At 51.7% G+C, this 12983-nt stretch overlaps 1 protein-coding gene across 4 annotated transcripts in view; it reads right to left on the bottom strand.

Moving 5' to 3' along the window:
• Asap1 (ArfGAP with SH3 domain, ankyrin repeat and PH domain 1) overlaps nt 1–11515 on the bottom strand; it is a 292770-nt gene extending 281255 nt beyond the window's left edge. For all 4 annotated transcript variants that reach the window (XM_048358418.1, XM_048358420.1, XM_048358419.1 and 1 more), the window contains exon 1: nt 11394–11515. The gene's annotated coding sequence lies outside the window, so the exon portion shown is untranslated. The remainder of the gene's footprint in view (nt 1–11393) is intronic.
• Nucleotides 11516–12983: the final 1468 nt, after the last annotated feature.

Genomic DNA, 12983 nt, shown 5'->3' with positions numbered 1-12983 from the left:
TGCTCAAACAAAATAAAACTCTTCTGAAAAATGAATTTTTTTTTTTGTAAGTTGTGTGGCTTGAACTCAGGGCCTGACCGCTGTCCCTGAGCTCTTTTGCTTAAGGCTCTACTACTTTGAGCCACAGCTTCTTTTCTTTTTGTTTTTGTGTTTTTGGTATTGTTGGGTTTGGGGGGGGGGGTGGCTTATTGGAAGTAAGAGTCTTATGGACTTTCCTGCCTGGGCTGGGTTTGAACTGTGCTCCTCAGCTCTTAGCCTGTGGAGTATTTACGATTATAGATGTGAGTTACCAGTGCCCTGTTCTGAAAAATGAATTTTTGAAGAACAAGGTCTTATCTGCTTCCTTGATTAATTCATGTGGCCTTACTTATGCAAACACCTGCATTTATTGTTCTCTGTGATAGTTCCTCTAGGGCCTGCAGGGCTACACTCTGATTTAGGATGATATAGTCCAGGACCCCGGCAACCTATCTCAGAAGTAACAAGATAGCCATGAGAAGAGCACTGGGATTATGTCTTTCCTTCTGTTTCCTTATCCAAAGAACCTTGAGCCCTAGACTCCAACACCTTCTTGTCTTCAGACACAATTTCAAAACAGTTTTTCAAATTTAGCATACCATGGATTTCCAAACACTAAGCTAAAGAGGAATGAAGGAATAATTCATTCATCAAAGACGAATTAAGCATCTGGTCTACCGTGGGGCATACACTTTGCTAAAGTGGATGTCAAGGCCTCACAAAGATAAATAAGACCATAGGGAAGAAAGGTAGTGTGTGTGTGTGTGTGTGTGTGTGTGTGTGTGTGTGTGTGTGTGTGTAAAGGAGGGTGGGAGGGAAGGAGAGAGAGAAAGAGAGAGAGAACACACAGAGGCCTGGTATAGGGCAGGGATTGCAGAAGTAGCAGGGCTGGAGATGCTAGAATCCATTGTTCTACACTGCTTGGTGTGGGAGAAGAGCCACGGACACCCATTTCGAAAGTCTTCCCTGTTCTCCAGGCTCAGTCCTAGGGAAGCAAGGGCACCAAAAAAGCCACATCACAGCTCCTTCTTGACCCTTAGACAGGACCCAAAGAGCTGCAATTGTGAGAGAAGAAGACAGAAAAGACGTAGGCTTGTTACTACCTTACTCACTGTGACTTCCACTGGGGCCAGGGAAGAGCACTTTAGGGGATGGCAGGACCAGGAGGCCAAAATCTTGTGAGACAGGACATGACTCAGCCTCGCCCACAAGCCAGAAGGCTAGGTGTGGCCCTCCTCCCTCCTCATGCCCCCATCCAGTCAATCCCTATGCAGCCATATTTGCCACCGGTCGGTCCATCTTCCCCTCCATCTTCCCTCCCAGTTCCCACCAGGGCACCCTGACTGGTCTTCCTGCTTCCTGTCCTTGTCCTCTCCCTCCTGATCTACTCAGCACCTAGGGACATCTTTCCAAGAGCAAAGACCACATCACTCCCGCTTTGATCTTTCAGAGGCTCTTCAACAGCCTTACGGTAAGACCCAAGCTTCCAGATGTGGCTCTCGCCTTCTCCCCTCAAGACAAGTCTACTGAAACAGCAGGTTTCCGCCACACCAAGTCCCTCACGGGTCCCAGCGTGCACCATGCAATCTCCACCACCACATCCTCGTCGGCACAGCTCTGACACCTCGTCATCTCCTCCCCTTCTTCCTCATCAACCTTGGTGTGCCTGTGTGACACACACGGCACGGGTGCTCCTCCGTGTCTGTGCACTCACACACAGGCCGTAGAAGAGCAGGGATGACGCCAGCGGGCAGCACAACAGCTGCACACGGTAGGCATTTGATAAAGAGAGAAGAGGGAGGAGGGAGGGGATCAACCAACGCCATGAGTACTCAAAAAGGAAACTCACAGCCACCAGGAAAGGCTGTGCCCAGAAAGTGCGCCTGAGCTTTGATGTGAGGGTTAAGTTGAATTTGGGGAAGGTGGATTTGTTAAGGAAAATTCAAAGGTAAGAATTAGCAACAGTGAACCTCAAACCAGGTGGTAAGCTGCTCAGTGGAGAGGTGATAGGAGACCCAGAATCATCGAGATGCCCTATGTCAATGACCGTTCCATGGAGTATTAGTTAAGGTGTTTTCTTGGCTACATGCAACAGAAAAACCAACTCAGAAAACATCTGTCCACTCTTGACACCCTGAGCGTTCTTTCCCTAAGCTCGGAAGCCTCCTTGCTGGGCCATGAGAGCCGGTTGGCCTCAAACTGTGATCCTCAGATCCCAGTCTCCTAAGTAGCTAGGATGACAGACATGAGCCACCATGCCCAGCTTAGACTCTTCTTAAGATAAAGAAAAAGGTTTCAACCCCATCAACCCCCACCATACACTCTACAAATTTCACTAGCCAAAACTGTGTCATGTGCCTATGATTGAACCGATCACTGCCAAGGGAGGAAGACCATGGTGATTTACCCCAGGACCTGCTTCATCTCCCTTACAGTCGGTGGAAGGGAGATTTCTGAAGATCAGAGTGTTGTCAACATGAAAGAAGAGCAAAGGTATTGGGTAAACGACCACCATGTCTTCTGCTACGCATTGCCTCTCACCCACCTCCACGGCATCGATTCTTCTGCAACAGTATGTCTTAGTCACCTTCTCATTACGACAGCATGATACCTAGCCCAAGCTACTTAGGAAGGACAAGAGGTTTATTTAGCTCATAGTTTGGGAGGTTCAAGGGTCTGGTACTTGTGCGGGGTTCGTTCTGGTGAGGGTCTGGCAATGGCAGAAGCACGTACAAACTAACTCTGATATCAGAGGGCAGAATGAAGCAGATGGGGCCAGGCTGGCTCCTTTGATAACAACCCTCTCAAAATTCAAGTGGCAGCATAATTACCTTCTGAGGGCATACCTGCAATGACCTAAAGGCCTCTCACCAGGTTCTGCCTCTCGAAGGTCTCAGCACCTCCCAATAGCACTACCCTGAGGCCCCAACTTCTAATACATAATCTTTGGGGGGGGGGACACAAAGCAAATGCAAACCATAGCCGAGTGCAATCTGCAAATAGCCCACACCTCCACCCTCCTGCACATCTATTTTGGGTCTAAGGAAGTAGCTGTCCTAGGAGAGGAAATTTGCTAAAGACTATTACGGGAAGGGCTATAAACGAAGCTGCTGCTTGCTTTTCTATATCACTCCTGTGAGGGCGGGGGGACAGGAAATAGCAGGGACAAGTAAATTCCAAAGAGACACCCTGAATACCAGTATATTTCAACTAAGAGTTCTACCTTTCCCCTTGAGCCAATGGTTTGGACCTTAGCCCTCCCTCAAAATAACCAACACATTCCCACCCCCAAGACTTTGGTCGGCTCTTCTCCAGATATCTGAGCTACAGATACCCTACCCCGAACTCAGACTGAGCCTCTCCACCAGGCTTTCTCTGGCGCCCTGATATGACTTCTGTTTCACAATCCTGAACCCCACAACACATACAGCCATGGCTTCTCCTCACTGCTCTCCTATGGAGAGGACTGACAGCAATCCAAACTTATCCACAGGTACACACCTTTCTCTTCTGCCCAACTGCACCTAAGCATGTACACTTTGCTGTTTCCTCTTGGCTTGTAAGTGCCTGGCACGGAGCAGGGCACACAGGAAAAGCTTCTCTAGTTGAACACTCTTCATACTGAGTTGGCTCTTTCATGCTTCCTCTCGGATCATGCAAATGAGAACTTATGGCATTTCGGATCCCACTCACTTTTGTTTTATACCAATTATATGCCAGCCACTCACTTAGCTACTTTCCTTATATAATTGTTTCATTTGACACCTTAAAAAAATCTGTGAGGTTTTTTCACTATATATAGAAGGGGAAACTGAAGCACAGGAAGGCTGAGAGAAAGGCTCAGGATAGACCCTCCCCAGGTCACAGGAGGAATTAGAACATGAGATTCAAACACAGGTCATTGCTTTCAACAATGTGGGCAGGGGGCTCAGATCTCCTTGTTCAAAATCGTGCCATTGAGGAGGAGATATGGCCTTGAGGGGAGATAGTCAGGCTGTACATAAACATGGTACCACATTTACAGGGATATTATGGGGAGTGAACGAGCTCATAAACAAGAAAGGCTTAGTTGATGCGCAATAAATATGGGCCGTCGTTGCTGCCCCTGAGTCCAGTGTTTTCCCAGGGCATCCTTGTGAATGCTGCTCCTCCCCGCTCTCCAAATCACATTAGACAAGAAAGAATGGATGGGCCGGAAGGACAGCTGTCCAGAGGATTAGCCTCACAGAACAGCGGGTCAAAGATCAAGAAGGCTACCAAGTGCCTCCGCCCCACCCCACCCCCCAACAGCTCTCGGAGGCAGCTCAGCCATGGGTGGACCTTGGGAAAATTACTAGAGAAACACTGTCACAAGATCCGGGAGCCAGTTTAGCACCCTCATGCCCCACTGCTAACTACACACCACAACACAGCCCCACACCTGAGAGAACAAGCGCTGAAGCTCCCAAAAGCTTGTAGTCCCTCCCCTGAAATTCCCTTCCCACTACACCACACTGTCTCCTCATAGCCTGGCAGGGAGGAGGAATCAAGACACCCTTTAGTGGGGTGACGGCCCCAGGACGAGTCACCATCAGTATCAATTCAGAACTCAGGACTTCCGAGTCGCATTTCAGCGCTTAGGATGTCTTTTGGTGCAGTATTTTTCTTCTTCAACTATGTGAATGTCCTTCCTCCTCCTGTCCCTCCATTCATTCCCAAACAGTTACTATCCGCTCTGCTAGGCACAAGGCTAAACGCCAGGAACAACCAGACTTGATAAAAGAGACGCTCCTTCCCCAACTCACTAGCCCCTTCAAGTTGATCAGTCTCACAGGTGGGATAATGAAATGGCAAGTGCCTGCAAGGTGGTCTGAACAATGGCCTATGTTAGTGACTCAGCCAGGCTACAGCAATGATGTTCAGGACAGAATGGAGGGGAAGGCTAGGTAGAGAGTGGAGCCCACAATCTTCTGGTCCCCTGTTCCAAAACAGTGCTGTTTTCGTGAAGGTCACAGAACTCAGGGGAGACCTGTTAAGACTAGCGGGGCCCAGTGGATCCTCTAAAGGAGAAATAAGACAACCACAAAGCAGGCATGCAATATTGTTCCACACAGGCAGGGTGAATAAGGCAGAAGAAAACTTGACCAAAAAGTCGCACTCAGCAAAAGGGAGTAGGCACTCAGCAAAAGGGAGTAGGCGTTGTCCTGCCGCCTACAGACTGTCCACCCCCAGCTGCTTCTGCAGAACTCCAACCACCACCGGGGGCAGGGCTGGCTGACCACTCTCTTCCATTCCAAACCGCACTCCAGCTGGGCCCGACAGGCAAGGCCACGCCACAGCCAGCTCTTCTGTTTTTCTGACTCTGTGCACCTTCACACTTCCCGACTTCGGGTGGCAGAGGAAGAGGAAGCACCAGAAACATTGCGAGACCCCAAGAGGAGATTCGCTTGTGGCATCTCCAAAGGACAAAACTGGACGGTGCTGGCAGCGGACCGCAGGTAGCAAATGACTCTGTCTCTCTGCAGCCTATCATCCTGATGAAGAGGAGAGTTCATGCGGCTCTCCAAACCGTGTATTCTCTGCCAGTATTGTGACCCTGAGCCTGTTTTCTGTAAAGCTTCTGTATGGGTTTTTTTTTTTCCAACCCCTTCTGGTACGAGGGTTAGAATTCTTGTTCTGCTCGATGGCTTGACTAGTGTTCTACCACTTGAGTCATGCCTCTACCCCAGCATTTTGCTGGTTATTCTTGGAGCTATCATCTGGCAGGCTTCAAACCTAAATTCTCCTGATCTTAGCCTCCTAGGTAGCTATAGTACAGGTAAGAGCCACTAGCACTGGATATAAATCTGGTCTTAATTATATCCTCACAGCAACATGGGGTGGGTACACGCTCATCATGGCCGACTTTGGAAAGATGGGGCCACCTGACCACAGCCACCAGACAATCAGGCACACAGTGGTCTCCCTAAGGATCCAGATAGAGTTATCTGATCCAATCACATGTTCTTCCCTGACCTCTCTAGTGGCCAGTGACCTTGGAACAGGGCCGGCTTAGGTGAGGGACACCACCTGGGATTTGGAGCTAGGTTATTAGCTTTGCAAAGGGCACAACTGTTGGGCTTCATGTTTGCCGATAAACGAATCCTGAGCAGCTTCCCATCCCCTCTAACCCCCCACCCTGCCCATCCTTCCCTGGGAGAGGATGTGAGGGTAGGTGAATTGAAGGAAGATTTTCATGGCCGGTAGTTAATTTACTTATGAGGCAGGGTGAGAAGAGTTTAGTATCCCCTGGTTGAAAGTGAACCCCAAGCCTGCTTCTAATTGATTGTACAGGGAATAAAACCTCAGCCCAATTCCCCACATGGACCTGGCAGGAAAAAGAGATCCATGGCCTGAGCAGACATTCAACGGAAAGCATGCTGTATCACTAATGCTGTGGAGGTGTCCTAACTTCCCCACCCTACTGGGTCAGGAGACTCTCCCCAGCTCTCTCTTAGCATCTCCTTCATCAGCTCCCAAAGATGTCCACATAGGAATGCCCAGGATCTACGGATGTGTAGTTAGGCGGCAAAAAGAGATGAAGGTTGCTCATCAGTTGTTCTTACAATACACACAGTATCCTAGATTATACAGGGTTCTTAAAGGGAGAAGAGGCAGTCAGAATGGAGAACCAAAAAATGGCGGCCAAAGAGAGGACTAAGGCCAATTCTGCTGACTATGAGGAGCACAAACCTAGATTCTCAGGTGGCCTCTGAAAGCCTGCAAAGACATGGATGCAGATTAGAACTTCTGGTAGGAATGCAGCCTTGCTCACTCCTTGATGTTACACTAAGGGGACCCATTTCCGAGCTGCAGAAACAGACAACGGTTAAATGAGTGCTGTGTAAGTTATGCAACTAGGGCAGTCTATCGCTGCCACAATTGGGAAACTAGCATACCATCTTTAAGCTCGTCCTAATACTATACCTTTTTAAATTTCCATGCCCATGCTAACCTGTCATTGTTACTTATACATCTATTGCTAAATAGACTGTGTAATGATAATAGTAAAAGAATAGGTAACATTTGTTGAGCTTATATTCATTTTCAGTACTATGTGGAAGGGCTGCACCAACTTTTTCAAAGGTGTAAGATACAAAAAAGAAAAAAGAGTTGAACAATATGATAAAGAAGAACAGTAGGCACTGTGGGATGGGGGTCTGAGGTATCTTCCAGGAGATAAAGGCACAGGTATGCTTTTAAAAAGGCTTAAGAGTCAGCTGTGGAGGAAGGCAGAGCACCTTAGGCAAGGAGGACCATCAGCAGTTGCTCAGAAAAATAACAGAGCGGGACACAGGCTAGCACGACATCAGTGACTCAGCTTCAGGCTGAGAATGTCTCCATCCCCTCAATCTTGCCTCCTCAGAATCTCACACCCCTAAACTGCCTCCAATTTTCCTGGAAATGCACCTACACATCTCAGTCTTACTATGGCCAGTTCAGGGACTTTGATTTTTTTTCTCCACAAACATATTACTCTTCTAGGCTTCTCTCTCTCTAGATGACACCAATATAGAATACAGAACTACTCAACTGGAACCCTGAAGGTAGGGAGGGGTGGGTCATGCTTGAATTCTCCCCCTGCATCACTGAAAATGGCTTCCGTTCTGTCTCCAAGCTCTAACTAGAATCCACATGCTTTTTCCAACCATCACCGCTTCCACCTAGTCGAAACCATCTCCAGCTTTCCTGGATTAGCAAGAAGGCTTCCTGAGTGGCCTTCCAGCATCCTCCTTGCTCCTGTGACCCACTCTTCATGCCCCAGTCAATGCAGTCTCTTAAAAATGTCAATCAGCCAGACACCAAGGGCTCACTCCTGGAATCTTAGCTATGCAGCTGGCTGAGACCTGAGGATCACAGTCCAACGCCAGCCCCGAGCAGAAAAGTCCATGAACCTCTTATCTCCAATTCATAACTAAAAAAACCAGAAGTGGAGCTGTGGCTCAAGTGGTAGGGCACCGGAGGCCCTAAGCTGAGGCCCTAAGTTCAAGCCTCAGGAGGACTGGCACAAATAAAGAAATAAAAGAGTCACTCGGGAGCTAGGCACTAGTGGCTCATGCCTGTAAGTTACGAAGTTATAGAAGGCTGAGATCTGGGGATTATGGTTTGAAGCCAGTCCAGACAGATAAACTTGAGAGCCCTATCTCGAGTTAATCAGCAAAAAAAAAAAAAAAAAAAAAAAAATAGCAGTGATATGTGTGTCTCCTGGCAGAGCACCAGCCTTGAACACCAACAAGAGCCAAGAGTGCAGGACCCTGAGTTCAAGCCTCAGTACCTGCACACACACACACAACAAGAACAACAACTCAATCCCACTGTATCAAATCATATCCCACTGCTGTGTGAACTCATCCATGCTTCCTTTGCACTTGGCATGAGGGAATTCACAACTAAGTGATGTGGCCCTGACACACTCGCCAGCCTCATCTTATCCCACTGTCCCAATGCTGTTTCGACAAACCCTGGAACACTTAGAACTCTCCTGTGCAAGGACGTTGCACATTCCCATCCCCCTGCTTCAAAGACCCTTTCTCCCCAACCCTCTCTGCCTGCCTCATTCTGCACTTCTTTCCCAGGACAGCCTTTTCCAGGCTGTCTTACAAACCAACATTGTCCCCACACCCTCCTCTTTTGGTCTCTCTGGTTGCTTTCCTTGATAGCGCCAATCATCACAAACTTTTATTAGAAAAAAGCATCTTCACAGCTCCTCCTCTCCTCTCCCCCAGTGGAATGCAAGCTCCAGGGGGGCGGGGCTGGATCTTGGCTTGTTCATTACAGTGTTGTGGGGACATCACAGAGTAGGTGTCCAGTACAGGGTTGCTACGATGATTAACCAAATGAAAAAGCATGACACTGAAGGCTGAGGCCTTGAAAACAGGTCCGACTTATCTACCCATGACTGGCCACTCCCACAGCAGAGCCACTTAGCAAATGTTTACTGAATGCAGGAAAGAGTGACTCAACTCTAGATGAATCTGAGAAGTGCTGTCCTTTCTGGGCAAATATCCCAAAGGGGTTCCTTCTCCTTGGAGACTTCTAAGGCATACAGTAAGTGATCGATAAGTGCAAGCTGTCACCATCACCATCGCTTATATAGGGAATCATTCATGCACACCCCCAGAAAAGACCTTTCATGTCCATGGCAGACACAGCAGTGAGAAAGAAAATGAGAAAGAGAGGAGACGATGAGAAAGGAGGGAACCGTGGGATCCAGTCAGATACTGTGAGAACTCAGAGGGAAAGTTCCAGGAAATGTGGATTCCGTCCTTCTTCCCCCTCCTCTCCAGCCACCTGGGCATGGCTTAGAAAGGCCATCTGGGAGGAAGGTCTTCACAGAGCAGGCTGTGTTCCAAGGCGTGCATTCATCTCTACGCCTGCGGGCCTCACACTGGTTTTGAAAATCTGGCTTGGGAGGACTGGAGAGGTGTAGAGAATTTCAATTTTCTTCACCAAATGGCAAACTTGTAAAAAAAAAAAATCCTTTCTCTCTAACATCACATACTACCCATGAAAAACCAGCTACTCAGAGCCCTCATGAGCAGAAAAACAGGTGGGGTGGGGAAGTAAAAGGTAAATCTATGCAACAGGACACTACCCAGGACATGCAGAGAATCTTTTCTGGTCTCTGGGAGATACTACCTCCCCTCCTCCCCACCCTATATCCCCCCCAAAGGGTGTGGAGAAAAGTAATTCCCCACATGAAAAACCATCCATTTAATATTTCAAGCCCATTTGGTGGCTGAATCACAAATGTGTCTGGTAGCTAACCAGTTAGGGGAGAGGTAATTCTTTGCACTAGCCGTCTGAAAATACGGACTTGGAGATAACTGCACGTCTCAAACGTAAGAGGTAAGTCAGGTAAGGAGAGAAGGCCCAGAAGCGGGGAGAAGACTAATTTCCAAATCTTGTTTCAGGGCTGGTAGACCATTGGCGCACAGAGTCCATGGAGCAATGGTGGGGAAACTGTTTATTCATGGCCTTGGCCACCAATTGGCCGAGTCAGGTCCCCCCCCCCCCCGTGGATTTCATCTATGTAACAAGTAAGGCGTGGGAACTGTACACAGCAGTTCTCTAGATCTTTTCCTTTCTAGACTTTCTTGGGGGAGGGAGGGTTGGGGGGGGGTTCCAGCGGCTCTGCGTCTTCCTGAGGTCATCCAATGGTCTTCCAATTGCCAAGCAGAAAAAGACCTGCGCAGGGAAGGTGGCCACCGAGATTAAAAAGTGGCCTCAACTCGGGTCTTGTATGTGTTTTACAACCGCCAGCACTTTACCCAGCAGTCCGTGATGGGCTGTCATGCCAGCATCAATTCTGCCAAAGGCAAGCTGACTGAGCCCTGGGAGAAGATAAGTAGGGGAGAGAGGGGTGGGCCGGCCGGGTGCGTGGAGGTAAAGCGGAGGTCAAGTGAACCGCGTCTGCAGGCGGCCGCCCGCCCGGCTGCCCGGCTGCCCGCGCCGGTGCAACCATACATTATTAAAAAGCAACCTCGTTACAGGAGCGCCGCAGGGGATGCGCTCCGGGGATCCGGGGACCCAGGAAACCACAGAAAACCGGGCACCGGCGACTTTTTTCCGAACCTCCCCCCCCCCACTCTTTTGAAAACTTCCTGTTGCTCTCAGAAAACGCATCGGGTCCGCGCACGGTACAAGCGCCACACACGGGCCGCGCCCCCGGTCCCGGGTGGGAATCGCCCCTCGGGTTGCATGAAAGCCAGGGGGGTCTGGCTGGGGCCTGCCTGGCGGCGCCGCGCGCGTCCAGGCCGGAGCCCGGGCGGCGGGGAACTTTCCGCGGCCCCGCTGCGGAGACAATGCCGCGGCCGGCGCCCGCGCCTCCGCGCCAGCGCCGGGAGGGCGCCCGTCGGGCTGTCCCTGCCCGCCTTGCCCGCGCGGGGGGCGCCCGTCGCCGGTCCTCGCGATCTCCAGGCGGGGGCGGGGGGCGGGAGGGGGGCGGTGGCGCCCGTCGCCGGCCCCGGCTGTCCCCGGGCTGAGTCTCCGCGCCATCCCGGGCGCCCTCGCCCCCCCCCCCCCCACCACCCCACCAGCCGCCTCCACAGAGCTCGGGCCCCGGGCGAGCCCCCCGCCGCCTCGGCGGATCGGATCGGGGCGTTCAGAGCCCCTCACCCACCCACCCTCCACCCCCAGGCGGCCTCGCCAAACCCGGGCGCACGCCCCGCACGCTCCGAGCCCGGAGCCTGCGTTTCCCCCTCCACCACCCCCTCTCCCGCGGCTGGAGGAGAGCGGCGCCCACCCCGGTGCCCCGTCCATCACCTCTCCACACGGAGGTGGAACGGGGGGGGGGGCCGGGCACGGGGCGCCAACCCTCCGGGATCGTCCCCCGCCCGCTGCGCCCCGCAACTCACCGGGACCGGGCGGGCCGCTGGGCATTATTCCATCGCGGGCCCGGCGGCGGCGATCTGGGTTCGGGAAGGGAAAGGCGGCTGGAGCGGCCGGCTGGCGGGAGGCGCGGGCCGGGTGCCCGAGCGCAGGGGTGGCGGCGGCGGCCCGCGGCACGGCGAGGCGGAGGCCGGGCGCGGCCGGGCGCGGGAGCGGAGCGCGGAGCGGAGCGCGGCGCAGGAAGGGGCGGGCGACCATGTGCCGAGGGGAGGAGGCCGGCGACGCGGGCGAGCGGCTCGCACGATCCCGCTCGATGGTGGTGGTGGTGGTGGTGGTGGTGGTGGTGGTGGTGGAGGGCGCGGGCTTCAGGAAATCCAAACACTTCGACAGGAAATCGGCATCCTGACTAAGCACTCCCGGCCGGCGGCCACCCCGCGCCGGGGGCTCCCGACGCGCTTAACCCTTGTCCCGCCGGCGCACGCGGGGGGCGGGGGGGAGGTGGGATAGGGGAGGTGGGGTGGGGGGGGGGGGGGGGGGTGGAGTGGTCCTCACATCCGAGCTGGGATCCGCGTTCCCGCCGGCCTCGCTTCCTCCTCGCCCAGACAGACAGAGGTGGGAGAGTGGGGCCAGATTCACAGAAACCTTGGCCTTGAGGGGAGGGGGTCAGCTCGGCCCCTCTCCAATCCTGCGGAGGATGGGCTTGCAAATCTCCTGGATTTTTATTTTCCCAATTAAAAAAAGACACACACACACACACACACACACACACACATTTCCCAGTACCATTGCACGGCTTCCTTGGCGGGGATTTCCTCATTTTCCTTGTTTTGAACAGTGTAGGCTGCGAGCAGGGCTCTATGAGCATGCGTCTGGATGGACCTGAGTTGGGATAGGATAGCCTTGGCCTTTTTTTTTTCCAGTCATACTTTAAGGAAATCATTATAAACTTCCCCAAGCCTCAGTTCCTCAAATATGAGAAGTGAATGTTAGCCTGATTTGGAAAGTAAATGTTTTGACAGGGCCCATTGGATGGATGATAGCCATGCTGACTAACAGACATCATCAAGAAAGGAGGAATTTCACTCGTGGCATGTATGTGGTGCCTGTCTGTGCCTGCTTGCCAGCGACCCTGGTCTTCCCTTAGAATGTCATTTTCCTTCTAACCTGTGGGTGGGTGTTTTTTGTTTTTTTTTTTTTTTTGCTGGTTTTTGTTCCTTTGCAGGGCTTCAAAACTGCTCTCTGCAAGTTTTGTGGCTGTGGCTGATCCCCATTGTTGGGAATTCACCAAAGCCGCACAAAAGTTGGGATTTCGTTCTGGAGGTCGGGATTGTGTGTGTATGTGTATGGGGAGGGAGGTTAGTGAGTTCTTGAGGTGCTTCACAAAGTTTAGGAGAACCAGTCAGTCTCTGGCCAGGGGGAGTTATTCATTGTGGTATGCCATGTTTTCTACCTGGAGGATGCAGTCTTATGGTTTTGCTGAAAGTGTTTCAGTGTCCTTTGAAACGTGGACTTTGAAGAAGGAACAAGACTAGAGATGAGTAAACACTGAACTGTCTGTTCTGAGAACTGAAACGCGGCACCATCTCTACTTCTCCAAGGACTAGACTTGTCACTTT

The sequence above is a fragment of the Perognathus longimembris genome, chromosome 12 (assembly GCF_023159225.1).
Source record: "Perognathus longimembris pacificus isolate PPM17 chromosome 12, ASM2315922v1, whole genome shotgun sequence".
NCBI lineage: Eukaryota > Metazoa > Chordata > Mammalia > Rodentia > Heteromyidae > Perognathus > Perognathus longimembris.
Note: the sequence above shows the minus strand (reverse complement) of the source record. Positions and strands in the feature narration are given on the sequence as shown.